The 26,169-nt window shown below is 51.7% G+C and overlaps 1 long non-coding RNA gene across 1 annotated transcript in view; it reads left to right on the top strand.

Moving 5' to 3' along the window:
- The window catches only part of LOC138297190 (uncharacterized), a 39,838-nt gene extending 15,550 nt beyond the window's left edge, over window positions 1-24,288 (top strand). The window contains exon 3 of the long non-coding RNA XR_011203925.1: window positions 23,973-24,288. This is a non-coding gene — a long non-coding RNA (uncharacterized lncRNA). The remainder of the gene's footprint in view (window positions 1-23,972) is intronic.
- Window positions 24,289-26,169: the final 1,881 nt, after the last annotated feature.

Here is a 26,169-nt window from a genome sequence, read left to right on the forward strand (position 1 = left end):
CTCAAACGGAACTGAAGGAATCTTCTGTGGGAAGGAGAAATGGGAAATGTTGAATAAGCTTCTTTGAGATGTAGACGGACCATCCAGTCCCTCTCTTGCAGGAGATCTCTCAGAAGGTGGATATCTTCCATCTTGAAATGGCAGTAAACCACAAAAGGATTGAAATCTCTGAGATTGAGGACCAATCTCTGGCCTCCTCCTTTCTTTTGTACTAAGAACACATTGCTGCAGAAACCTTTTGGATGGTGGGAAGTGAGGGCGATAGCTCGCGTTGTTAAGAGTTCTTGAATTTCGTAGTCGATAAAAGACTTGTTTTGGTGAGAAAAAAGGAGAGCAGGAGGGATTTTTGGTTAAAAAGGAACAGCAGTTAGCTCTATGGAATAACCTTGAACTGTACTTACCACCCAGGCATCTGAAGAAATGTTGACCCAATTGTGAACAAAATGTTTTATCCTGCCCCCCCCCCCCCCCCCCCCCCAAAAGGAAGAGAAGGGAGAGAGAACAGGAAAGTTTGTTACCTGTGGGGGTGTAGTCAATGGCTTTGTAACCTCTGTTGGAGCCACAGAATCTACAGTCACGTGCACCTTTAGCTCTGGAAGGGTAGAAGCCTGCTTGAGCTTGGTCTTGAGTAAAACCTCTGTGTCTGGGGGCGGCTTCTCTAGTAGGAACGTGTTGATATCCCCGGACAGTCGGGCATCCTCTAAATCGGCGGCCCTTCCAAAAAAGGGGGTTGAGCATGCGTTTGAGGGATGTTTGCGATTTATCTAGTGAAGTGAAAGTATTCACGAATTTCGCAATGTCTTTCACAAAGCGATCCCAGAAACATTTCCCCTCGGCCAGAGGGCCTGCTCCAGCTGAGGCTAGATCCACGAGTTGTGAGTCAATGCGTAATAAAACAGATTTGTGCCATTCAGAAGCTGGGGCACAATTTGCATTGCCCAAGAAACAAATGGCTCTTTAGGTCCAACCAGTAAGTACTTCAGGGTGAATGGCAGCCCCAGATTCCTGAGCTTGAAGAGCTAGTTCCAAGATTTTTGCTAAAGGACCTGACACGTCCAGAAGCTTATCTTGACAAGCCCAAAGGGCTCTATCTATGCTTTTTTTGGGATCTTTATTACATTTCTTTAAGAAAGTCACCATGGTGGCATCAATCTCAGGAGTGGCAGCAGTCTTATGCTGTAGATCAGGACAAGGGCATTCAGATTACATCTGGATCTGATTTATTTTTCAAAGCCCTTTCTGAGATGGGCTTGCATGTATTCCGCAACTGCCGTTGCCGGGGACCAATCAGTGGACCTCAGGTGCACAATTTCAGAAGGACCAAAAGTAAAAACGAAAGGAGTGGAGGGGGAAGGGGGGTTCTTGCATTTTTTTAGTGTCTGTACAGGCTTTACGGGACTCAGGAAGAGGATGAGGAGTCCGAATATGAATCGGTGGGAAGAGGAGGGGCAAGAGGAATAGACGGCTTGGGAGCATCAGCCGCTGTGTAAGTATGTTCTGGCAGGGTCGACTGTGACAGTTTGGCCAGGGTATTGGAATTGGGCATGGTTGGTCAGGAATAGGGATAGGTGGTGGGGCAGCTAGATCCCTGGGAGGCAAATTGGGAACTAGATGATGGGACAGTTCATCTAGACATTTAGAAAGAGGTTGAAGAGCTGAGGAAAGTGCTTTGTCCACAGATTTCTGGACAGAGAAATCAATTACCTGTTCGATACAAGGGTCGAAATAATAATTCTCATCCTCATAAGGGGACATAGAGCTCCAGGCTTTGGTCATATGCCTCGTAATCAGACATGATAGTGGCACTCTACTGCCATGAAATCCCAAAGAGAATCAAGGGTTTGAGAATCAAGGGCAAAATAGAAGGGAAGGGGTTAACTCACAGGGACCCAGATCCAATTATTACAGCCCAGGCCTTCTCTATGCCTGGGGCATCGAAGGGTTAATTTGGACACAGGCAGAATTGAACATTTCCAAAAAATTGTTCCAATCTATACAGATCACTTTCTGTTTAGAAAACAATGGCCCTCATTACAACCCTGGCGGTCGGTGTTAAAGTGGCGGTAATACTGCCAACAGGCCGGCGGAAAAATGGGATTACGACCGTGGCGGAAACCGCCAACATAGACAGCCACTTTAACACTCCAACCGCCACGGCGGTACAAACAACCAGCACGGCGGACACTGCCACAGGTGGGAGACAATGTACCGCCCACTCTATCACAACTCGCTTATCCGCCACCTTTTCTGGAGGCGGAACCAACGCGGATAAAAACACGGTGGAAACAGTACACAGAAGGGAAAACACTCACCTCTCCACACCCCACAAGGAACCAGGACGCCATGGAGCCCGAATTGCTGACACTGCCGGCAATGGTCTTCCTGCTCCTCTATCAGGAGCTCCAACGACGGCGGCAACGACCACGGTGAGTACTGCACCTACAACACAGGGGAGGGGGGAGGGGAAAGAGAGTGACACACACACACGCAACACCCCCACCCCTACCCTCACCCACAACACCATACACACAAATACATGCTGCAACATTACATATTCACCCCTCCCCTGGAATAACGCAAGGAAAAAAGGAAATGATTGTACAGATTGTAATCAATAAAAATTCATTAGTCAAAATCCAGTATATACAATTATGTACACCAACTATACAAGTCCGGATAGTGCACCAATCATTGTCCGTGGACCACTGGGCCCAAAATGCATGGGGGAGGCCCACACATGATACCTGACTCCAAACTGAGAGAACACTGGAGGGGCATCACATAGAAAATATACAGGCACCTCAGGGGGAGGGGGTGCTCCTCAGCCAGATGAACGCACGACGCCACTGCTCCACGAGGGGGCACCATGCCCATTGCTTTATCCTGGGGAGTGCAAAGCCACAGTCTCTCAAGTCTTTTCGGTGGGTGGTTTGCCCACTGCTTTATCCTGGGGAGTGCAATGCCACAGTCTCTCAAGTCATTTCAGTGGGTGGTTTGCCCACAGCTTTATCCTGGGGAGTCCAATGCCACAGTCTCTCAAGTCTTTTCAGTGGGTGGTTTGCCCACTGCTTTATCCTGGGGAGTGCAAAGCCAGTCTCTCAAGTGGATAACAGTCTCCACTGGTTCTGGAGGGGGCTTGGTGCCCAGAGTGCTTCATCCCGCCAAGGACTGAGGTAGTGGATGTGATACTTCACTGGTTCTGGAGGGGGCTTTGTGCCCAGAGTGCTTCATCCTGCCAAGGACTGAGGTAGTGGATGTGATACTTAACTTGTTCTGGAGGGAGCTTGGTGCCCAGAGTGCTTCATCCTGCCAAGGACTGAGGTAGTGGATGTGATACTCCACTGGTTCTCGAGGGGGCTTGGTGCCCAGAGTGCTTCATCCTGCCAAGGACTGAGGTAGTGGATGCCTTTCCCCACTGGTTCTGGAGGGGGCTTGGTGCCCAGAGTGCTTCATCCTGCCAAGGACCGAGGTAGTGGATGTGATATTCCACTGGTTCTGGAGGGGATTTGGTGCCCAGAGTGCTTCATCCTGCCAAGGACCGAGGTAGTGGATGTGATACTCCACTGGTTCTGGAGGGGGCTTGGTGCCCAGAGTGCTTCATCCTGCCAAGGACTGAGGTAGTGGATGCCTTTCCCCACTGGTTCTGGAGGGGGCTTGGTGCCCAGAGTGCTTCATCCTGCCAAGGACTGAGGTAGTGGATGTGATACTCCACTGGTTCTGGTGGGGGCTTGGTGCCCAGAGTGCTTCATCCTGCCAAGGACTGAGGTAGTGGATGCCCTTCTCCAGTGGTTCGGGAGGGGGTTTGGTGCCCAGAGTGCTTCATCCTGCCAAGGACTGAGGTAGTGGATGCCTTTCTCCACTGGTTCTGGAGGGGGCCTGGTGCCCAAAGTGCTCCATGTGCAGTGTGACCGGAACAATACACTTGACTGGGTGTGTGTGCCACGAGATTGCCGAGGTACAGGTAGCATGATATGCCATGGAGGCAGGAGACATGCCCCACACTGCTGCGGCTTCGCATTCCATTTGCAGGTAACAACTGTGATGACAGTGATGCTTTATGGAAGCTGCTTAGGGTCCTGGAACTCACCACCAGCCTCGGACGACTGACCACTGGGGATGGTAGCCATGTCTGCGGTGGTGCCACTGTCTGAGAATGTCGCGCGGCCGCTGGCAGTGCTTGCAGGGGTGTCAGTCACGGCGGTGCTGGCTGCTGGGTCTGTTGGCGGCGGTGCTGGCTGCGGGGTCTGTTGGCGGCGGTGCTGGCTGCAGGGTGTGTTGGCGGCGGTGCTGGCTGCGGGGTGTGTTGGTGGTGGCGCTTGCGGCGGGGTCTGTTGGTGGCAGTGCTGGCGGCGGGGTCTGTTGGCGGCAGTGCTAGTGCTGGCGGCAGTGCTGGCGGCGGGGTCTGTTGGCGGCAGTGCTGGCGGCGGGGTCTGTTGGCGGCAGTGCTGGCGGCGGGGTCTGTTGGCGTCAGTGCTGGCGGCGGGGTCTGTAGCGGCAGTGCTGACGGCGGGGTCTGTGGCGGCGGTGCTGGCGGCGGGTCTGTGGCGGCGGTGCTGGCGGCGGGGTCTGTGGCAGCGGTGCTGGCTGCAGGGTCTGTGGCGGCGGTGCTGGCTGCGGGGTCTGTGGCGGTGCAGGTGGCGGTGTTCGCCGCCGTACAGGTTGGCGTCGACGTGGACAGAAGGTGTGACACTGCTCCATCAGTCGGTGCCACCATGCCCTCTCCTGACCTGCCCTTCAGTTTCTGGCCCTTCCCAACCTTTGAGGGTGGCGCAGCTGTCTTGCCACTATCCACTTTTGTTTTCCCTGACCCCTTGGTGGCAGGTGTTTTCAGCTTCTCCCTCCAGGATGTGGGCACCTTTTTCACCTTGGCAGGTGTCGGAATGTCCTTGCCCTCGCTCCGTGGCACACTGGCAGCCCTGATGGTTGGCGCACTCCATGACCCCGCAGTTGCTGGCACCAATGTGCCAGAGGATGTGGTGGCTGAGGTGCTGGGCTAGGACCTGGAAAGCCTGGCCCTAGGGGAAGGACGGGGGGAGGAGATGTAGGGAAGAGGTCAGTGTTAGCCAGGAAAAGTTTTTAGGCACACTGGGATGGGTAGATGGAGGGGGTTTGGGAGTGGAGGTAGAGGTAGAGGTAGAGGTAGAGGTAGAGGTAGTGGTTGTAGGAGGTGTACGTCTGCTGAATTTGGGTGAAGGTGCATGGGCTGGAGGCTGTTATGAGGTGGATGGCTGTTGGGTGGGTGTGTGCCTGCATTTGTGTACTTTGGGAGGAGGGCTCACAGACACACTGAGAGAGGACACTGGGAATGTGTGAATGGTAGTGGGGGTGGTGAGTGCACGTGAGCGGTGTGTGGTGATGGGCGTGCTGGTGATGGAGGTAGTGGCTGAGGATGTAGTGCATGCAGGTGTGAGTGGAGATGAGACTGGGAGGGAGGAGGGAGACGTGGAGGAGGGGGACACAGTGGAGGCAGTGGATGTTGGTATGTGTGCATGGGTATGATGTTTGTGTGAGTGCCTGTGGGATGTGTGGTGCTTATGTTTGCCTGAAACACTTGTGTGTGCATGCTGGTCTGATGGTGTGCTTGGGATAGGTGAGGTACAGGGGATTGGGTCTGGGTGGAGGAAGTTGGAGGGGTGAGGCTGGACACAGGGACAATGGCTGCCATCAGTGCTGAGGTCAGAGCCTGAAATGCTCTCTTTTGGGCTGCCTGGCCAGAATGAATGCCCTCCAGGTATGCATTTGTTTGTTGCAAATGCCTCTCAACACCCTGGATGGCATTCAGAATGGTAGAGTGCCCAACAGTGAGGGATCTCAGGAGGTCAATAGCCTCCTCACTGAGGGCAGCAGGGCTGACTGGGGCAGGGCCTGAGGTGCCTGGGGCGAAGGAGATGCCCACCCTCCTGGGTGAGCGGGCACGGGACACACGCTGAGGAGCTGCTGGGAGTGCGGTGCTGGTAAGGGGGGGCGGCTGTACCTGTTGATGTGGGGGGGGGCACAGAGGGGCCCGCCACCGCAAGGGAGCTCCCATCAGAGGAGGAGTCGCTGTCACTGCTGTCTGCTCCTGTCCCCGCCGTGGAGCTCCCCTCGCCCTCCGTCCCACTGGTGGCTTCAGACTCTGTTGTTTCGCCCTCCAGGGCCAAGTGGGATGAAGCTCCCTTCTGCTCCAGTGCCAATGCTCCTCCGCCTGATGATGCTATTGCACACAAGAACAGGGAGACCACAAAAAGAGGGGGGGGAGACAGGAGAAAGACATGTTCAGTGCATTTAACACCACTACCGTTGGCGGACACAGACACAGCAGCCCTCTGCACTACGCCATGCACTTATAGTTCCTAGATTAATGACATGCCCAGGGGGTACAAGGCCTAAGCCCAATTGCTGCACATCTGGAAGTCACAGGAGCCTGACTAGGTGTAGATGGCACTAACCATTAGTGGGGTTGGGGTGCTACTGAGCCTGCCTCACAAGGGACCTTGCCTACCAAGCTCGCCCTGGCCTAGGGGAACCCACTGCTCACCTCCCCCACCCAGACACCTCGAAATACGCGCAGAGTCAGCAGAATGAGAGTGTACTCACCCCCTTGTGGCTGCTGTGATACCCTCAAGCGCCCATCCAACTCTGGATACGCCACCGACAGGATCCGGAACATCAGGGGGGTCATGGTGCGACGGGCACCCCTCTCACGTTGGGAGGCCATCCCCAGCTGGGCCTCCGCCGTCTTCTTGCTCCAGCGGCACAGGTCCTCCCATCTTTTACGGCAGTGGGTGCTCCGTCTGTGGTAGACCCCCAGTGTCCGGACTTCCTTGGCGATGGCATGCCAAATAGCCTTCTTATGGTGGGCGCTGACCTAGAGGAATAGTACAGGGGAAAATGAAAATATTTACCTGTCCGGACCGTCATACTCATTGGCCCACGTTCCCACCCTTGCCCTGATGCACATACACTCCCCGTCCGCACATGCAGGCCTCAGTCCCCCAACCCCCCATTTATCTTGCATCCACACCACTCCAAACAGGCATTGCCCATGCAGCATGCTCACAGTGTACTCACTTGTTTGTCTGTAGGACCGTACAGTTGTGTGTACTGGGGGAGGACCCCATCCACTAGTTTCTCCAACTCCTCCGAAGTGAAGGACGGGGCCCTTTCACCAGACCCATGAGCCATTGTCGCTTCCAGACTGAGGTCACAGCAGCACTTGCAGTGTAGGTACTCTCCTGTTGACGGTCAGGTATCAAGTGAGTGAACAGGCAGAAAATCGTGGTCACGTCCGCGGCGGTGTGTACCGTCACCGCCGGCGTACATCGTCATTGGCTCCTTGGACCCATAGGGTTCAATGTTAACCAATCTTGGATTGCGCCTCGGTCTTCGACCGCCTACCACAATGGTGTACAATGCCAGCGCAGTTGCCTCATATCCCCTTGTCCCACCTTACAGGTCAGGCAGCCGCCATTTCAGGGGGCCACATGGCATTAATATTAACTGCGTCACACCAATGTGGCCTTGAATACACACAGTTACAGGCACATTGCGGATTAATAAATGTGTGCAAATGACTTTTTGTGATACCTCAGTGTTGGCTGACTCTGTGCTCGCTGTTCTCGTCCATAGGGCACGTCTGCTCGGGCAGGCGATGAAATGGCGGCATCCTCCGGTGTACAGACCGCTGGTGGACCGGTCAACAATGGAAGAGAGACACATAATAGTCACCTACAGACTTGATCATGCAACAATCCATGAACTGTGTGCCCAGTTGGAGCCAGACCTGATGTCAGCTATCCGCCATCCCACAGGAATCCCCCCCTCTAGTGCAGGTCCTGTCTGTACTCCATTTCCTGGCAAGTGGTTCCTTTCAAACAACAGTGGCCATTGCATCAGGGATGTCCCAGCCAATGTTCTCTAACGTGTTGTCCAGAGTGTTGTGTGCCCTGCTGAAACACACGCGCAGCTACATCATGTTCCCTCAGGTGGAGGATTTGCCCACAGTTAAAGGTGACTTCTATGCCCTGGGACATGTCCCCAACATCATAGGTGCCATTGATGGGACACATGTGGCCTTGGTATCCACCGCCCCCCCGCAGGAGTGAACAGTTGTACAGAAACCGGAAGAGCTACCATTCTTTGAATGTGCAGATGGTGTGTTTGGCAGACCAGTACATCTCCCATGTGAATGCCAAAGTTCCTGGCTCAGTGCATGACACTTACATTTTAAGGAATAGCAGCATCCCTTATGTGATAGGGCAACTCCAGAGGCACCTTGTGTGGCTAATAGGTGAGGACAAGGACCCTATACAGTGTGAATAGTTGTCTGGGTATGGCGTTGTCCCTACGGGTTAGTGTGTGTCTAACAGTTGTCCCTCCATATTTGCAGGTGACTCTGGTTACCCCAACCTGTTGTGGCTACTGACCCCAGTGAGAAATCCCAAGACAAGGGCAGAGGAACTCTACACTGAGGCACATGGGCAAACTAGGAGGGTGATTGAATGCACCTTCGGCCTCCTGAAGGCCAGATTCCGGTGCCTCCATATGACAGGTGGTTCTCTCTACTACTCACAAAAGAAGGTGTGCCAGATCATCGTGGCCTGCTGTATGCTGCACATCCTGGTTTTCCGACGCCAGGTGCCTTTTCTGTAGGAGGAGGGCCAGATGGTGGTCTTGTGGCAGCTGTGGAGCCTGTGGACAGTAAGGAAGAGGAGGCAGAAGAAGAGGATATCGACAACAGAAACAACATAATCATGCAATACTTCCAGTGAGACACAGGTAAGAAGATGTCACTGCCTCCCACATCTCATACTATTGTTGGAGCTAGCATAAATCTGTCATTTTCACTCAGTGTTTGGACCCTGACTTGTCACTTTGCCTTTCCATTTCACAGATGTGGGTCCCACTTTGTGCCCTCTGCTATATTTCCTCCAGCCCTACAGCTGTGTTACATTGGTATGTGAACAAGTAAATTGACATTGCTAAATTCCATGGTTATTGCAATTACACGTTTGTGAAAGCACAGACTGACTCCAGATTGTTTTGGGATTAAAGTGTGTTTATTTCTGTGCAGATACGTGGAGGGGGTTGTAAAATGGGCAGGGGTGATGGTGAAGGAATGTCCATGGCAGAGTCTAGTCTATTTGTTTCACAGGTGCATTGTCCAAAGGGGCATAAAAAGTGGCGCAATGGCAGTTTAAGGATGGACAGGGTGACAAAGTGGGACAGAAGGGTGACATTCAGGGGGGTCTCATTTCCTGGCGGGGGTCTTGGCAATGTTCATAACACATAGGGAGAGTAAGGGAGCAAAAGCAAACTGGGAGGGACATCCCCTTACTGGGCTCCCTAGGTACGCAACCAAAACTAACACAAAGAAGTACGGGGTCCCCTAAGGGAAAAAGCGAGGCTAAAAGAGCAAGATTCTGCCCTCAGCTGCTTAAAATCCAGGTTCAGGAAATAGTGATCGGGGCGTAGCTGTGGCGTGATGGAAGAGCTCGGGGGAATTCCCTTTACGGACTAGGTGGTCTCACACAGTTGCAGTAACTGGTCTCTATTGTTGTTCCGTGCTCTTTTATAGGCTCTTCTGACCAGATGTCGCGGGTAGTCCTTTGCTTGTAACTTAGCAGTCAATTTATCTGCATGTTTGTAATAATCTGTAATGGTTTTACAATTCCGTCGTAGACGTAAAAACTGTCCCACTGGGAGGTTTTCTTTTAGAGCTTGTGGATGGAAGATCTGAAACTGTAACAGATTGTTACGATCTGTCGGTTTATAGTAAACCTCAGTTGCCAGGGCTCCCTTATCCTCATAAATCAATAAATCCAGGAATGGCAAGTTATTGTCGCCTATTGTCATAGTGAGAGTGCACCGAGACCTTCCTTGGCTCAATTATAAGGGCAGAAACATGTTGGCTACGCATTTTAGATAGGTGACCCTGTGAGTCCTTGTTCTCACGGAGGTGTCCCACTGTCTGTTTTTAATCACACCAATCAGACACCATTATTAAATTGTAATTGCACACTGGTGACTGCTTAGGTGTTTTTATTTCCCCTAGTTTAGCTGGATCCCACTTTCCAGACCAAGAATTAATTTACGCACTCCCTCCTGTTCTTTTAACAGTGAGGTTGAGTCCACCTAGGTGGTACCATGCTACCTGGGTGGGACTAGGTGGTCAAATGATGAAGCAAGACACTATATAGTGTGTGAGACCACCTAGTCCGTAAAGGGAATTCCCCTGAGCTCTTCCATCACACCACAGCTACGCCCGATCACTATTTCCTGAACCTGGATTTTAAGCAGCGGAGGGCAGAATCTTGCCCTTTTAGCCTCGCTTTTTCCCTTAGGGGACCCCGTACTTCTTTGTGTTAGTCTTGGCAATGTTCTCTGTCTTGTTCCTGGATCTCAGGGACCCTTTGCGGGGTGGTTCTCCATCTGCAGGGAGTGGGGTGCTGGTGTCGTGTTCCTGTGGCGGTGCCTCCTGTCCACTAGCATCGGCGGAGGGCTGTTCATCCTCCAGGCTAGTGTCAGGGGCCCCTTGTTGTGCCACAGTGTCCCTCCTGGTGTTTACAAGGTCTTGCAGCACCCCTGTAATGGTGACCAGGGTGTTGTTTATGGACTTCAGGTCCTCCCTGATCCCCAGATAGTGTTCCTCCTGCAGCCGCTGGGTCTCTTGAAACTTGGCCAGTACCGTTGCCATCGTCTCCTGGGAATGATGGTAAGCTCCCATGATGTTGGAGAGGGCCTCATGGAGAGTGGGTTCCCTGGGCCTGTCCTCCCCCTGTCGCACAGCAGTCCTCCCAGTTTCCTGAGCCTCTGTCCCCTGAACCGTGTGATCACTGCCACTGCCCCCAGGACCCTGATTTTCTTGGGTTGGTGGGTCTGCCTGGGTTCCCTGTAGTGGTGGACACACTGCTGATTGACGTGTCCTGGGGACAGAGGTATGGGCCAGATGGGTGGGTGCTGTGCTGGTGTTTCCTGAGGGGGGAGGCTCTGTGGTGGCTTGTGACCGCGTCAGGGGAACCGACTGTCCCGAGGTCCCTGATGGGCCGGGCTGGTCATCTTGATCCAGTTGTGCAAAGCTGCTGTCATCAATGTGGGTCTCTTCCGTGGGGGGACTGGATATGTCTGGTACCTCTTGTCCGGTGACATTGGGTTGGGGTCCTGCAGGGGTGTAAAGGCATGATTATTGCATCTGTGTGTGCCATCGTGTGCAATGGGTGAGTGACCCTGTACTACAGTGCTTGCATTCTTGTCTTGGTCCTTGTGTGATATTTGGTTTGGGGTCTGTGTGGGTATCTGTAGTAGACATGCTTTGGTGTTGCATGCAGGGCTTGGTATTGGGATGGGTGGGTTGTGATAGTGGGGCATATGTGAGGTGTTGGAGTGATGGGGGTGATGGTGAGGGTGGGAGTATGTGATAGCATGCAGGTAGGGTGGGGAATATAATAGTAAAGCTTTAACTTACCAGAGTCCAGTCCTCCTGCTACTCCTGCGAGGCCCTCAGGATGCAGTATTGCCAAGACCTGCTCCTCCCATGTTGCTAGTTGTGGGGAAGGAGGTGGTGGTCCACTGCCAGTCCTCTGTACAGCAATCTGGTGTCTGGAGACCACAGAACGCACCTTCCCCCGTAGGTCGTTCCACCTCTTCCTGATGTCATCCTGTGTTCTTGGATGCTGTCCCACTGGGTTGACCCTGTCGACGATTCTGCGCCATAGCTCCATCTTCCTTGCAATGGAGGTGTGCTGCACCTGTGATCCGAATAGCTGTGGCTCTACCCAGATGATTTCTACCACCATGACTCTGAGCTCCTCCTCAGAGAACCTGGGGTGTCTTTGAGGTGCCATGATGTGGTGTGGGTGATGAGTGAGGTGGTGTGTGTTGTGTGTTGTTTGAGGTGCGTGGATGTTGTGTAAGTTCAGTGTGTTGTGTAAGTGACCCAAGGGTAGGTCGCTCCCCCTGCCGCTGCAGCTCCTCCAAGTTCCCGAGTTCCTGTGTTCCTGAGACCCACCTAACTGTAAGTACCCCCCTCCTCCCAGCCCCTCGCCTGCCCCGCGCCACTCACCTTCTCTCCTGCTCCTGCTTCTTTTCCTCCTCTCTGTCTCTTCCTCCTCGCTCCCCCTCTGCAATCTTCTTCTGTGTTCTTCTGTTCTTCTCTTCTGTTCTTCTGTTCTTCCCTTCTGTTCTTCTGTGTTCTTCCGGTCTTCTGTGTTCTTCTTCTCTGTTCTTCTCGGTTCTTCTGTGTTCTTCTGTGTTCTTCTGTTCTTCTCTTCTGTTCTTCTGTTCTTCTGTTCTTCCCTTCTGTTCTTCTGTGTTCTTCCGGTCTTCTGTGTTCTTCTTCTCTGTTCTTCTCTGTTCTTCTGTGTTCTTCTCTGTTCTTCTCTGTTCTTCTGCTCTTCCGATCTTCTGTTCTTCTGTCTTCTGTTCTCCTGTCTTCGGCTCTTCTACCTCCTCCGTCTTCTTCCCCCGAGCCTGCCCTCCTGCTCCTTCCTCATCCCCCTCCCTCACTCGCCTCCCCCTCTCTCACCCCTAGCTAACCCGTTCGCTATCTACCTCCCTCACTCCTCCTATCTTCCTATCTCTCTAGCTCCCTATCTCACTATCTAACTCCCCCACTCTCCACCTCCTCCTACCTACCTATCTGTCTATCTATCTATTTCCCTATCTATCGACTTCTCTATCTATTTTCTCTATCTATTTCTCTATCTCTCCCCCCCTCCCGCCACCCCCTCTACTACCTATCTCCCTATCCTCTCACTCTACCTCTCTCCCTCACCCACCTCTACAACCCCCCCTCCCCTATCTTCACAACCCTACTCCTATCTCTCTCCCTAATCTCCAAACCTCCTAACACTCACCCTCCTCCACCCTAAACCCCCTCCCCCAGCTCCTCTCACTCTACCTGTCCCCCCCCCTCCCTCGCGCTTTCCCGCCGCGACCTCCTGCACGCCCCCGCCCCCCAGCTCCCATTCGCCCCCAGCTGACCCCTCCCCCCCCTCCTACCTCTTATGGCGGCCGCTGCGCGACAGTGGTAGCGACCCTTGACCCAAGGGTAGGTCGCTCCCCCTGCCGCTGCAGCTCCTCCAAGTTCCCGAGTTCCTGTGTTCCTGAGACCCACCTAACTGTAAGTACCCCCCTCCTCCCAGCCCCTCGCCTGCCCCGCGCCACTCACCTTCTCTCCTGCTCCTGCTTCTTTTCCTCCTCTCTGTCTCTTCCTCCTCGCTCCCCCTCTGCAATCTTCTTCTGTGTTCTTCTGTTCTTCTCTTCTGTTCTTCTGTTCTTCCCTTCTGTTCTTCTGTGTTCTTCCGGTCTTCTGTGTTCTTCTTCTCTGTTCTTCTCTGTTTTTCTCGGTTCTTCTGTGTTCTTCTGTGTTCTTCTGTTCTTCTCTTCTGTTCTTCTGTTCTTCCCTTCTGTTCTTCTGTGTTCTTCCGGTCTTCTGTGTTCTTCTTCTCTGTTCTTCTCTGTTCTTCTCGGTCCTTCTGTGTTCTTCTCTGTTCTTCTGTGTTCTTCTCTGTTCTTCTGTGTTCTTCTCTGTTCTTCTCTGTTCTTCTGCTCTTCCGATCTTCTGTTCTTCTGTCTTCTGTTCTCCTGTCTTCGGCTCTTCTACCTCCTCCGTCTTCTTCCCCCGAGCCTGCCCTCCTGCTCCTTCCTCATCCCCCTCCCTCACTCGCCTCCCCCTCTCTCACCCCTAGCTAACCCGTTCGCTATCTACCTCCCTCACTCCTCCTATCTTCCTATCTCTCTAGCTCCCTATCTCACTATCTAACTCCCCCACTCTCCACCTCCTCCTACCTACCTATCTGTCTATCTATCTATTTCCCTATCTATCGACTTCTCTATCTATTTTCTCTATCTATTTCTCTATCTCTCCCCCCCTCCCGCCACCCCCTCTACTACCCATCTCCCTATCCTCTCACTCTACCTCTCTCCCTCACCCACCTCTACAACCCCCCCTCCCCTATCTTCACAACCCTACTCCTATCTCTCTCCCTAATCTCCAAACCTCCTAACACTCACCCTCCTCCACCCTAAACCCCCTCCCCCAGCTCCTCTCACTCTACCTGTCCCCCCCCCTCCCTCGCGCTTTCCCGCCGCGACCTCCTGCACGCCCCCGCCCCCCAGCTCCCATTCGCCCCCAGCTGACCCCTCCCCCGCCCTCCTACCTCTTATGGCGGCCGCTGCGCGACTGCGCAGCGGGCGCGCGCAGCGGGCACGCCGCTGGCGCGCCAGAGGCGCGCCAGAGACAAGCCCGTCTGCGCCCGTCCGCGCCTGGCCCGCGCCCAGCGCCACGACCCCTGGTCCCCAGCTCCCCCAAGCCCCGCTGATCCGCTACGACCCCACCACCCTCCACGCCCTCAACCCAGGGCGCTCCAAAACCTGCTTCCTAGCTCACCCCAAACGCACCCATGGACCCTTCGCCTGCAACTCCTGCAAACGCATCTTCCACCACGCAACTACCACGACCACAAGCCCACGCGCCATCAACCACCTCAAGTGCATCCTGGTCAACGCTCGTTCCGTCCACAAGCACGCCGTTGAACTTTGGGACCTCCTGGACTCCACAGCCCCGGACGTCGCCTTCATCACGGAGACATGGATGAACGCCTCCTCTGCTCCAGACATCGCTACCCGCCATCCCCGAAGGCTACAAGATCTCCAGAAAAGACCGCACCAACCAAGTAGGAGGAGGTGTCGCCATCATCTTCAAAGACTCCATCAGCATCACCACCTCCACCGAAGACCCCCCCCTCGCCGCTGAACACCTGCATTTTCAGATTCGCACCGACCCAAGGACCACCCTCAGAGGATCCCTCGTCTACCGTCCTCCCGGACCTCGCGCCTCTTTCAGCGACGCCATCGCCGACTTCATCTCCCCGCACGCCCTCGCCTCACCGGACTACATCCTCCTAGGCGACCTCAACTTCCATCTGGAACAAAACAACGACCCCAACACCACCACCCTGCTCGACAACCTCGCCAACCTCGGCCTCAAACAACTGGTGAACACCGCCACCCACATCGCCGGACACACGCTCGACCCTATCTTCTCCGCCAGCAAACACGTCTTCTTCAGCCACACCTCTGCCCTACACTGGACCGACCACAGCTGCGTCCACTTCACATTCCGACGCGAGACCTCCCACCTCCGCACTCAACCCATCCCTCGTCGACAGTGGAACAAGATCCCTGAAGAGCAACTCTTCTCCGCTCTCGCCGCCAACCAACCCACCCTCACCACCGACCCCAACGACGCAGCTCTCAACCTCACAAACTGGATCTCCAACTGCGCTGACAACCTTGCTCCCCTCAAACGCACGCATCGACAGACCTACACCAAAAAACCTCTCTGGTTCTGACACCCTCAAAGAATCAAAGAAAACTTGTCGTGCCCTTGAGAAGGCCTGGCGCAAGGACCACACCGCTGACAACATGACCACCCTCAAGAACGCTACACGCGAACACCACCACCTGATCCGCACTGCCAAAAGGAACTTTTTCACCGACAGACTAGACAAAAACAGCCACAACAGCAGAGAACTCTTCAGCATCGTCAAAGAGTTCTCCAACCCCAGCGCCAGCGCCAACGCCGTCACGCCCTCACAGGATTTGTGCGAATCCCTCGCCACTTTCTTCCATCGCAAGATCAGCGACCTCCACGACAGCTTCGGACACCAGACCCAACCATACACCACTGAACCCGCTTCCCCGGACATCACCCTCAACATCTGGACCCACATCAACACGGAAGAAACCAAATCCATCATGAACTCTATCCACTCCGGCGCCCCTTCGGACCCCTGCCCGCACTTCATCTTTAACAAAGCCGACGACATCATCGCCCCGCACCTCCAGACCGTCATCAACTCTTCTTTTTCTTCTGCTACCTTCCCCGAATGCTGGAAGCACGCTGAAGTCAACGCCCTACTAAAGAAACCTACGGCTGACCCAAGCGACCTGAAAAACTTCCGCCCCATCTCTCTTCTACCTTTCCCAGCCAAGGTAATAGAAAAGACAGTCAACAAACAGCTGACCACCTTCCTGGAAGACAACAACCTGCTCGACCCTTCACAAACCGGATTCCGAACCAACCACAGCACGGAAACCGCCCTCATCTCAGTCACAGACGACATCAGAACCCTGATGGACAACGGTGAAACAGTCGCCCTCATTCTCCTCGACCTCTCGGCTGCCTTTGACACCGTCTGTCACCGCACCCTAATCACCCGCCTACGCTCCACCGGGATCCAAGGCCAGGCCCTGGACTGGATCGCCTCCTTCCTCGCTAACCGCTTCCAAAGAGTCTACCTCCCTCCGTTTCGCTCAGAACCCACCAAGATCATCTGCGGCGTACCTCAAGGCTCATCGCTCAGCCCAACACTCTTCAATGTCTACATGAGCCCCCTCGCCGACATCGTACGCAAGCACGACATCATCATCACCTCCTACGCCGACGACACCCAACTTGTACTCTCCCTCACCAAGGACCCCGCCAGCGCCAAGACCAACCTACAAGAGGGTATGAAGGATGTCGCAGATTGGATGAGGCTCAGCCGCCTAAAGCTGAACTCTGAAAAAACGGAAGTCCTCATCCTCGGCAACACCCCGTCCGCCTGGGACGACTCCTGGTGGCCCACGGCCCTCGGCACCGCACCGACCCCCGCAGACCACGCCCGCAACCTCGGCTTCATCTTGGACCCTCTTCTCACCATGACCAAGCAAGTCAACGCCGTGTCCTCCGCCTGCTTCCTCACTCTCCGCATGCTCCGCAAGATCTTCCGCTGGATCCCCGCCGACACCAGAAAAACCGTGACCCACGCCCTTGTCACGAGTCGCCTGGACTACGGCAACACCCTCTACGCCGGGACCACCGCCAAACTCCAAAACCGCCTGCAACGCATCCAAAACGCCTCGGCCCGCCTCATCCTCGACGTACCCCGCAACAGCCACATCTCCGCACACCTGAGACACCTGCATTGGCTCCCAGTCAGCAAAAGGATCACCTTCCGTCTTCTCACCCACGCACACAAAGCCCTCCACAACAAGGGACCGGAATACCTCAACAGACGCCTCAGCTTCTACGTCCCCACCCGCCCCCTCCGCTCCGCTGGCCTCGCACTTGCTGCCGTCCCTCGCACCCGCCGCTCCACGGCGGGTGGGAGATCTTTCTCCTTCCTGGCGGCCAAGACCTGGAACTCCCTCCCCACCAGCCTCAGGACCACCCAGGACCACTCCGCTTTCCGGAGACTCCTAAAGACTTGGCTGTTCGAGCAGCGATAACCCCCCCCTTTCCCCCCTAGCGCCTTGAGACCCGCACGGGTGAGTAGCGCGCTTTATAAATGTTAATGATTTGATTTGATTTGATTTAAGTAATGGTGTTGTGTGTCTGTGGATTCTGGTGTTTATGGTGGTTTCTCTCACTGGCATGGCTTCAGAATTCTGGTAGTAAGGGTTTGTGGGTGTGTTATATATTGGATTGGGTGTGTGGATCTGGTGTGTATATGTGTGTCAGGTGTGTGTATTTTGAATTGTTCAATGTGGTTGTGTTTTGTAAATGTGTGTGTATTTTGAGTGCTGCAGTGTGTACCGCCAATGGAATACCGCGGTTGAAAGACCGCCGCGTGGATTCGTCGGTCGTGATAGTATGAGCAAATTCCTGTTGGCGTGACGGTGTCGGTTTTGTTATCGCCAGTTTATCACTGACCTTTGGTGTGGCGGACTTGTGTGGTTGTCTGGATTATGGCGGATTCCGAACTGTGGGTCGTAATAGCTGTAGAGGAATTCCACTGCTGCGGCGGTATGTTGGCGGTCTTCTGCATGGCGGTAAGCGGCATTTACCGCCGGGGTTGTAATGAGGGCCAATGTCTTTCAAGTGCTGGAATATTGTTCCAATTGCTCAGCCACTTGCTGGCAAAGGAGGAACTCATTTGTTGCAGCCCGGGGCGAGGTGTTCGTCCAGCGTGCACACAGGGAGAGCAGCCGAGTGCAAGAGCGTCGCGGTTGCCCCTCCCCGGAGCCAGCGTGCATAGCCCAATTGATCTACATTGCGTGACCTACATAATCAGGGGTGGGGCAGGGACAGGCTAAACTCTGCCGAGCGCTCAGTCTCGGAGGGACAACATGGGCATAACAGTGAACGGGGAGGAGGAGCCTGAATAAAAAGCTACCAAGGGTAAAGGGTATAAATAAACAAAAAGGCAATTTAGTAAGGCGCAACACGCACCTTGAAGGGAAGGGCAAGAAATGACCGAAAGGTCGTGAAATAAAAGCAGTAAATCACTGAGTCTGGAAAACCTGTAAGGCAAGCGCAAATATCTATACAGTGCAGTAAAATTAAGGATTCTATTACAGTGTACAAAACAAATAGAGAGGCACTTATCTTAACTGCGTAGCAGCAAAGAAAGAGGAGGTCAAGGTGGTGCCTGGGTATTTTGTAGGCTCTGATGGACTACCTTTGGTGGGTTAGGATTGAGGCGTGGTTCAAAGCCTCATTGTTATAGTATGTTTACTGTTTTTTTTGTTTTTACATTGGCTACTGTTAATGAGTAGTAAAGATTGAGAAGCATAATCGGAGCCTCCAGTCCTGACATAGAATTATGCTTCTCCTTCTCTGCTGTTTATTATTGAACTTAGTGAACTCAGCAGCAGCCAATCAAAAAATAATTTTTTAATAAACCACATTTCCCATAAATCTTGACATGACATCACATCTTCTGCAGCAGTCACTGGGTCTCTGGTCGTATAAGGTGTGTCTACCTTCGGATGGGGCGGGGGTCCTTGTCCCTGGCGTGACATCACTGTATCAGGCCATTCTGTCAGGACAGGAAGCTTCGGATCATGCTTCTCCTTCTTTGCTGTTTATTAACATTCAAAACGTAGCAGCCAATAAAAAACAGACTTTTCAAAAAACTACATTACCCATAAGATATATATGTATGACATCACAATATCAGTACCAATCACAGTACACCATATAAAATATACTGCTGAGGAACCAAAAATCTTCCTCTTTCTTTGCTGCTTCGCAAAAGATGACTACTTACCTTATCTTTTATTCATTAAGAGTATCTGCTTATAATTATTGATTGTAATTAATGCCTGCAGGGTGGTAAACAACTGCTTTACTTAAACAGCGCACACGATTTTCCCTTCAAACGCGCCACTGCACCGAGTGATACCAGCGGCCAGATTACAACGGCCTTGTGTGGTTTCCGTGCTTCTTTCGGGTAGCAGACGACAGGCCATAAATTGTTTGTTGCAGGGGTACAAGGAGGCCGAGGGACGGAGCGCATTTGCATGAGGACTCTTTCTGGCTCACTGCCCGCGCGCTGCGGCTCAGTTTCCAGTTCGAATTGGAGCGCGAGCCCACACCTCAGACTCAGCGAGTTCAGAGTCAGCTCCTGCGGTGCCTAAAGCGGTAGAGCATAGCGTTCCCCTCGCGCCCATGTGCTTGGGATGTAATTAGTCTATCACACGTTTTATTCCTGAGGGGTAGACAGAATTAAAATAATTTAACTTTTATTACATATAAGAAGTGGATTGTGCCTCCTCAAAGGGCCTGAAAGTTCTGGGGGTCCCCCCTATCATAGTCACTTCAGAAGGCCTTCTAGCCTCCTTTTGTCATTACACAGGCCTGTGACTCTTCCTTTTTCTCCTAAAAAAGTCATGATAGACAGACAAAATCCTGACAATGCCGCATACTACCAAGAGCAGGAGGACCTGCACCTTGTGGAGGACATTGTGCATGCTATAGATGCCTCAGTGGCCCAATCAGTTAACAGAGCCCTTGCAGTAGCGCTCCAACCAATTGCCAGACAGCTGAAGAGGTATTCCTTGATGGTCCCTCCTTATGGCCAACCCAACCCCATGCCTCTCCCTTCCTGCAAGGATGAACGCCCCCATCTTACTCCCGAATGGCCCCACACAGCTCCCATGTCCCATCTGTGGCAGACTGTGGCCAGGGACCACCAATACTCTGCGCAGCTCTTCACCAGCGCCCAAGCTCTCTCTTCCCCTCCCCCAGATGAAGTATCTGATGACTTACACTCCTTCCAGTCTGATTCAGAGGACACCTCCTCACATCCCCAGAAACGGCAGTGCCATACATCTGACGAGCAACAGACAACTGCCCGATAGGTGAAGGTCTAAACCCTGAATCTTCTCACACCTTTGATCCAGATGCGATCATCCACCCCTGGTAATCAGACTGGACCCCTCCCCCCCCTCCCTGCCGGCAGTTGCGGAATACACCCAAACGAGACTTAGAAAGGCATTAGATAAGGATGCCAGGAACCGCCTCTGTTCCGAATGCCCATGCCCTGATATTCCTGGCAAGGTAGCCCTGACTCCCAAACTAGACCCCAATCTTGCAACATTTATCAAGCGCTCCTCCAAAGACCCCAAAAAGGGTATAGATAGACCATGGGAATCCTTTCAGGACAAAGTTTTAGAACTTGCAGGCCCCTTGTGCAAAATTTTAGACCTGTCAGTAGCTCCTTGATAGACCCCGATACCAAAGCAGGGTGGGCACAGCGCACATTGTGCATCCTGGGCAATGCAAATTGTGCTATCTATGGGTAAAGGAGTCAAGCTATTTTGCGGCGCATCGATCCCAAACCAGCGGACTTAGCCAACGCTGAGCCGGGTCCCCTGGCCAGTGGCCTCCTATTTGGTAACAAGTTTGTAAAGGATTTGGGCAAGTTTGTTCACACATTCACAACCCATGACAAGGCCCAAACATCCCTAAACAAAGTGTTCCAACAATGCATTTTTGCCAGGGCATGCAGAAATAGAGGGCATCTGTCCGGCTGCTTCATCACACGCAGCCCTCATCCAGGCTACACTGGCTCAGGTAGGGGATATATGTCTCAGGCACAGACACCTTCTATCCCACCAGGGCACGGGCAGGACGTGTCCTTTTCAATCAAGCTGGCTTCCGGGGCAACTACAACTCAGGCTCCAGCTCTCAAGGTAAGCTTGATTTCTCCCTCGTCAGTAAAACTGAGTTTGGAACCAGATTTTTCCTACAAAATTGGTCCTTGTTAACATCAGATCAATGGGTACTGGAGCCAGTGTCACGTTTGCACCTAGAGTGTTTTGGGAACCCCCAAAAGACAGGCCTACCAAAAACCAATCCATTTTCCCTAGTTGATCATTCCTTTATTCAACAAGAGATACACTAGTTGTTGACCAAAGATGCAAGTACCCCCTGTCAGGCAGACCCCTTGGGGTTTTGCAGCAATATATTTGCTGTAAACAAGAAAGGAGGGGGATCACGCTTGGTAATCAGCTTGAAGGAATTAAACAGTTGGATTCTTTATCGTCACTGCAAGATGATGGGGATCCATATTCTCAGAGAAATTCTCAAGGAATGTGACAGGATTGTTCTCCTATCTCTTGATCCTGATATTTCCCTCTCATAGGAAGTTCCTACAATTCAGATGGGACTATCAGTGGTTCCACTTCAAGGTTCTCCCCTTCGTACTCTCCTCCGCCCCTTGGTGCTTCACTAAGGTTATGCGTCCAGTGACAGAGAAGCTCCGTTCCAGAGGAGTTTGAATGATCGTCTACTTAGACGACATACTTCTCAAGGCCCAAGATGTCCAGTCACTCATGCAACATTTAGGATCTGGATTTTCTGATCAATGCAAAGAAATCTGATCCGACCCCTTCTCGTCAGGTGGAGTTTCTGGGATTCTGGATCAACTCTTCTACTTCTCTTCTATCTCTTCCTGCCCAGAAGTTGCACTCAATTCAGTAGAAGATCCTCTCCACTCTCCACAAAGACAATATTTCTCTCAGGATATTAGCCAGCATAGTAGGCTTGTTAGCGTTCTCCATACAAGCCATCTTTCCAGCCCCTCAACATTACAGGGCACTCCAACGCCTAAAGATCCATGATCTCCAGAAAGCCTGGCATATGCAGAACTCATAGACCTCACCCTAGAGACTCGCAGGGAACTTCAGTGGTGGCTAGACCACATGTCAGCATGGAATGGCAGAGCCATATGCGGCTCTCAGCCAAATGTCATTCTAGAATCGGATACCAGCAGGTGGGGTTAGGGAGCCAGGTGCGGCACCATCTCTGCAGGCAGTCGCTAGTCTCGCGACAAACCTCACCTTCACATAAACTGCTTGGGGCTGTTAGCAGGCTCCTTTGCGATAAAGACACTAGTCTCACGCTCCAAGGGTTGCGTTCTTCTGCGCATGGACAGCATTTCTGCAGTCTGTTATATCAACAAACTGAGCGGGACAAGATCACAAGTTCTAGCAGAGATAGCAAAGACCTTCTGGCAATACTGCCTCCAGAATCAGAAATCAGTGACAGCAGAATACCTTCTGGACCAGCTCAACACAATAGCGGACTGGAACTCCAGGTACCTCAGAGATCCCAGCGAATGGAGGCTCCATCAATCAATATTTCAGGCCCTACAAATGAGATGGGGCCAATGCCACATAGACCTATTCGAATCCCATCTCTCCCATCACTGGGCCGTTTCTTTTCTTGGAGTCCGGATCCCATGGCCATTGCTGACTTTCTAGAACAATGTACAGGGCCACTTCTGTATGACTTTCCCCTGTTCATAAAGATACTGAGAGTAGCAACTCAAGCTTTGCAACAGAAAGAGTTCTATTGGAACTGTCCCGAAACCCTCCGGTTCAGATCCCTTTGATCTCAGAACTCTTGTTTGATCCAGCGGGTCTGTCCCATCCCCTTCTCATTAAGAACAAACTGCAGTTCATGACCTGGTGCATTTCCGGCAATGTTGGTCCCTTCCAGACCTTTTGGATCAATCTCTCTTTTTTATATCCACTTCCTGGTCAGATTCCATTCATAAACGCTAGTCCTCAGCCTGGTGTAGATGGGCGGGTTGGTGCAGCACACTGGGTCTGGATCCCTTGGAAGACCCCATTACTTCCATAATCAATTTCTTGGCGGGGAAGGCATCTGAAGGCTTAAGGTATTTTTCGGTCAATAATTACTGATCATCCATCTCAGCTGGACACATGTCCATTGATGGAAACCAGTGGGAGAATACCCTTTGGTAAGTAGGGTTATGAAAGGTATCTAATTGGCTAATCCTCCCGAACCAAAGTATTTGCATTTATGGGATGTTAACATCATCCTAAATTTCCTACGATGCTGGTCCTGCAACTCCGATTTGTCTAGGTAGCAATTGTTAGCCAAACTGACCATAATATTGGGCCTGATATCATGTGGGAGGATTTCAGACGCTAAAGCTCTGGATATTTCTGGCCGTGTCTGTTCCCTGGATGAAGTTACCTTTTTCATCTCAAGAAGAACCAAAACACTTTTCAGGAAAGTAACTTACCCTAGTTTTCAGGAAGATCCTAAGTTATGCATTGTCCAATGCTTAAGTGAATACGAAGATCGAACCAGGGAGTATCACCAGTCTCCCGGAGGTCAAATCCTGATTTCTCTTCAGAAATCTTTTCATCTAGTATCTTCGGCTACACTAGCCCATTGGGTGAGATGGATTCTGGCTGAAGCAGGAATTGATACTTAAAAATTTGGAGCTCACTCCGTACGAGGTGCCATGGTCTCAGAAAATGTTTTTTAGGGTCACAATTACAAGACATAATGAAAGCAGCAGATTGGTCAACCGACTACATTTAAAACATTTTATGAGAAAACGATTTTAGATGTAGCTTCTATTGTGTTACAACAGCATTGAGCAAGCATAATCCGAAGCTTCTGGTCCTGACATTAAGGGCACGGAGGCGAGGATTATCCTACCCAATCACTAGTAACCCCCACCCCCTAAAATGTTCATTCTTGAAGTAAATCGTCATTAATATGGTATATGTGGACAGATATATTTTCAATGATGTGATTATGACTTGTTCACCTTACCTTTCCGACTTATGAATATTGTCATTGATATGTGCTCGACTCCCATATAAATAAATGAGTGTTGTTGTATGACTTGAACTGTTTTTAATAGAATGACACAACAATGTATTTTCTCTTTTCACAGTTTCTGATCTGAAGACTAGGTGATTGAGAAGAGATGGACTTCGTTTTCTCACTTCGGGCCTGTTCGCCTGTCAGTTCCATTGGACAACGTCGATCCCACGTTGGGAAACCGTGTCAGAGAAGTTCTTGTTAAGACATTCACCTCAGAGCAAAGAAAGAGGAAGATTTATGGTTCCTCAGAAGTATATATTATATGGTGTACTGTGATTGGTGCTGATATTGTGATGTCATACATATATCTTATGGGTAATGTAGTTTTTTTTAAAGTCTGTTTTTTTTATTGGCTGCTGTGTTATTAACGTAATAAACAGCAAAGAAGGAGGAGCATAATCCTCACCTCCGTGTCCTTAAAAGAATTGAAAATTCTTGGTGTCTAATCTAGAACATTTTTCATTGTCTGTCTAAAGTGCAGAAAACTGTCCTTGTTTCTGATCTGTTTTGTCTTCAGAGGCAGGAGTTCTCATGTAAACAGCGTCTCAAGCTTCCCCCAGTGGCCAGGAAAAAATGTGCATGCCCATGGTTTGCACACTCACTAGTAAATGCACTCCCTTGTTCATAAGCAAACCCCAAGAAGGGTGCAGTCCTCACTCAGTAGTATATGCACTCTGTTGTGCACATAGAATCCCCAGGAAGGGTGCAGTCCCCACTCACTAGTATATGCACTCTGTCGTGCACATGCAAACCCCAGGAAGGGTGCAGTTCTCACTCACTAATTTATGCACTCTATTGTGCACACAAACCCCAGAAAGGGTGCAGTCCTCACTCGCTAGTATATGCACTTTGTTGTGCACATACACTCCCCAGGAAGTGTGCAGTCCCCACTCACTAGTATATGTACTGTGTTGTGCACAAGCAAACCCTAAGTAGGGTACTGGCCTCACTCACTAGTATATTTACTCTCTTGTGCACATGCAAAACCTAGGAAGGGTGCAATCCTCACTCACTAGTATATGCACTATGTTGTGCACATGCAAACCCCAGGAAGGGTGTTATCCTCACTCACTATTATATGCACTCGCTTATGCACATGCAATCCCAGGAAGGGTGCAGTCCTCTCTCACTTGTATATGCACTCAGCTGTGCACATACAAACCCCAGGAAGGGTGCAGTCCTCACTCACTAGTATACACATTCTGTTGTGCACATACAAACCCCAGGAAGGGTGCAATCTTCACTCACTAGTATATGCACTCTGTTGAGGAGATAGATCCATGGGAAGGGTGAAGTCCCCACTCACTAGTATATGCACTCTGCTGTGCACATGCAAATGCCAGGAAGGGTGCTGTCCTTACTCGTTAGGATATTCACTATCTTGTGCACATGCAAACCCTAGGAAGAGTGCAATAATCACTCAGTATTGTATGCAGTCTATTGTTCATATGCAAACCTGAGGAAGGGTGCAATCCTCACTCACTAATATATGCACTCTGTAGTGCACTTGCAAACCCCAGGAAGGGTGCGATCCTCACTCACTAGTATATGCAGTCACAGAGCAGTGTTGCCCTGGTGCTGCAGGCGTGACACTGTTGGTTTACCCACCGCATCTCACAGCAGTGTGACCCTGGTGCTGCAGGCGTGACACTGGTGCTATATCCACTGCATGTCACAGAGCAGTGTGACCCTGGTACTGCAGGTGTGACACTGGTGTTTTACCCACTGCATGTCACAGAGCAGTGTAACCTTGGTGCTGCAGGTGTGACACTGGTGTTTTACTCACTGCATGTCACAGAGCAGTGTGACCCTGGTTCTGCAGGCGTGATACAGAGCAATGTGAGCTTGGTGTTACAAGTGTGACACTGGTATTTTACCCACTGCATGTCTCATAGCAGTGTGACCCTGGTGCTGCAGTCAGTTAAAGGGAAGAGAGGTGGCCATGGACAGGTAAAAGAGGGCAGTTATCGTGCACCTTTTGTTAATGCCCTGTGTAAAGCCCATGCCATAGATAACAAGCATGTGCAATGCAATGGGTCTCGCGTTTGCTCAAGTTAGAGCTATTAGCGTTGTAAATTCCTAATTGGACTTTTCTTGCCACATAAATTGAAAATGAAAAGTAAAACATTTGACATAAGCAAGCCAATTCAAAGTGCCACGGCCACCATGAGCATAAGCGCAAAGGAGAGACACAAAAGGAAAAAGAAGTTTGCTGCAGTCAAACGCATCGGCAATCATGCAATTAGCCACGTAACAGGGTTGATAGC

The sequence above is a fragment of the Pleurodeles waltl genome, chromosome 5, assembly GCF_031143425.1.
Source record: "Pleurodeles waltl isolate 20211129_DDA chromosome 5, aPleWal1.hap1.20221129, whole genome shotgun sequence".
Classification (NCBI taxonomy): Eukaryota; Metazoa; Chordata; class Amphibia; order Caudata; family Salamandridae; genus Pleurodeles; species Pleurodeles waltl.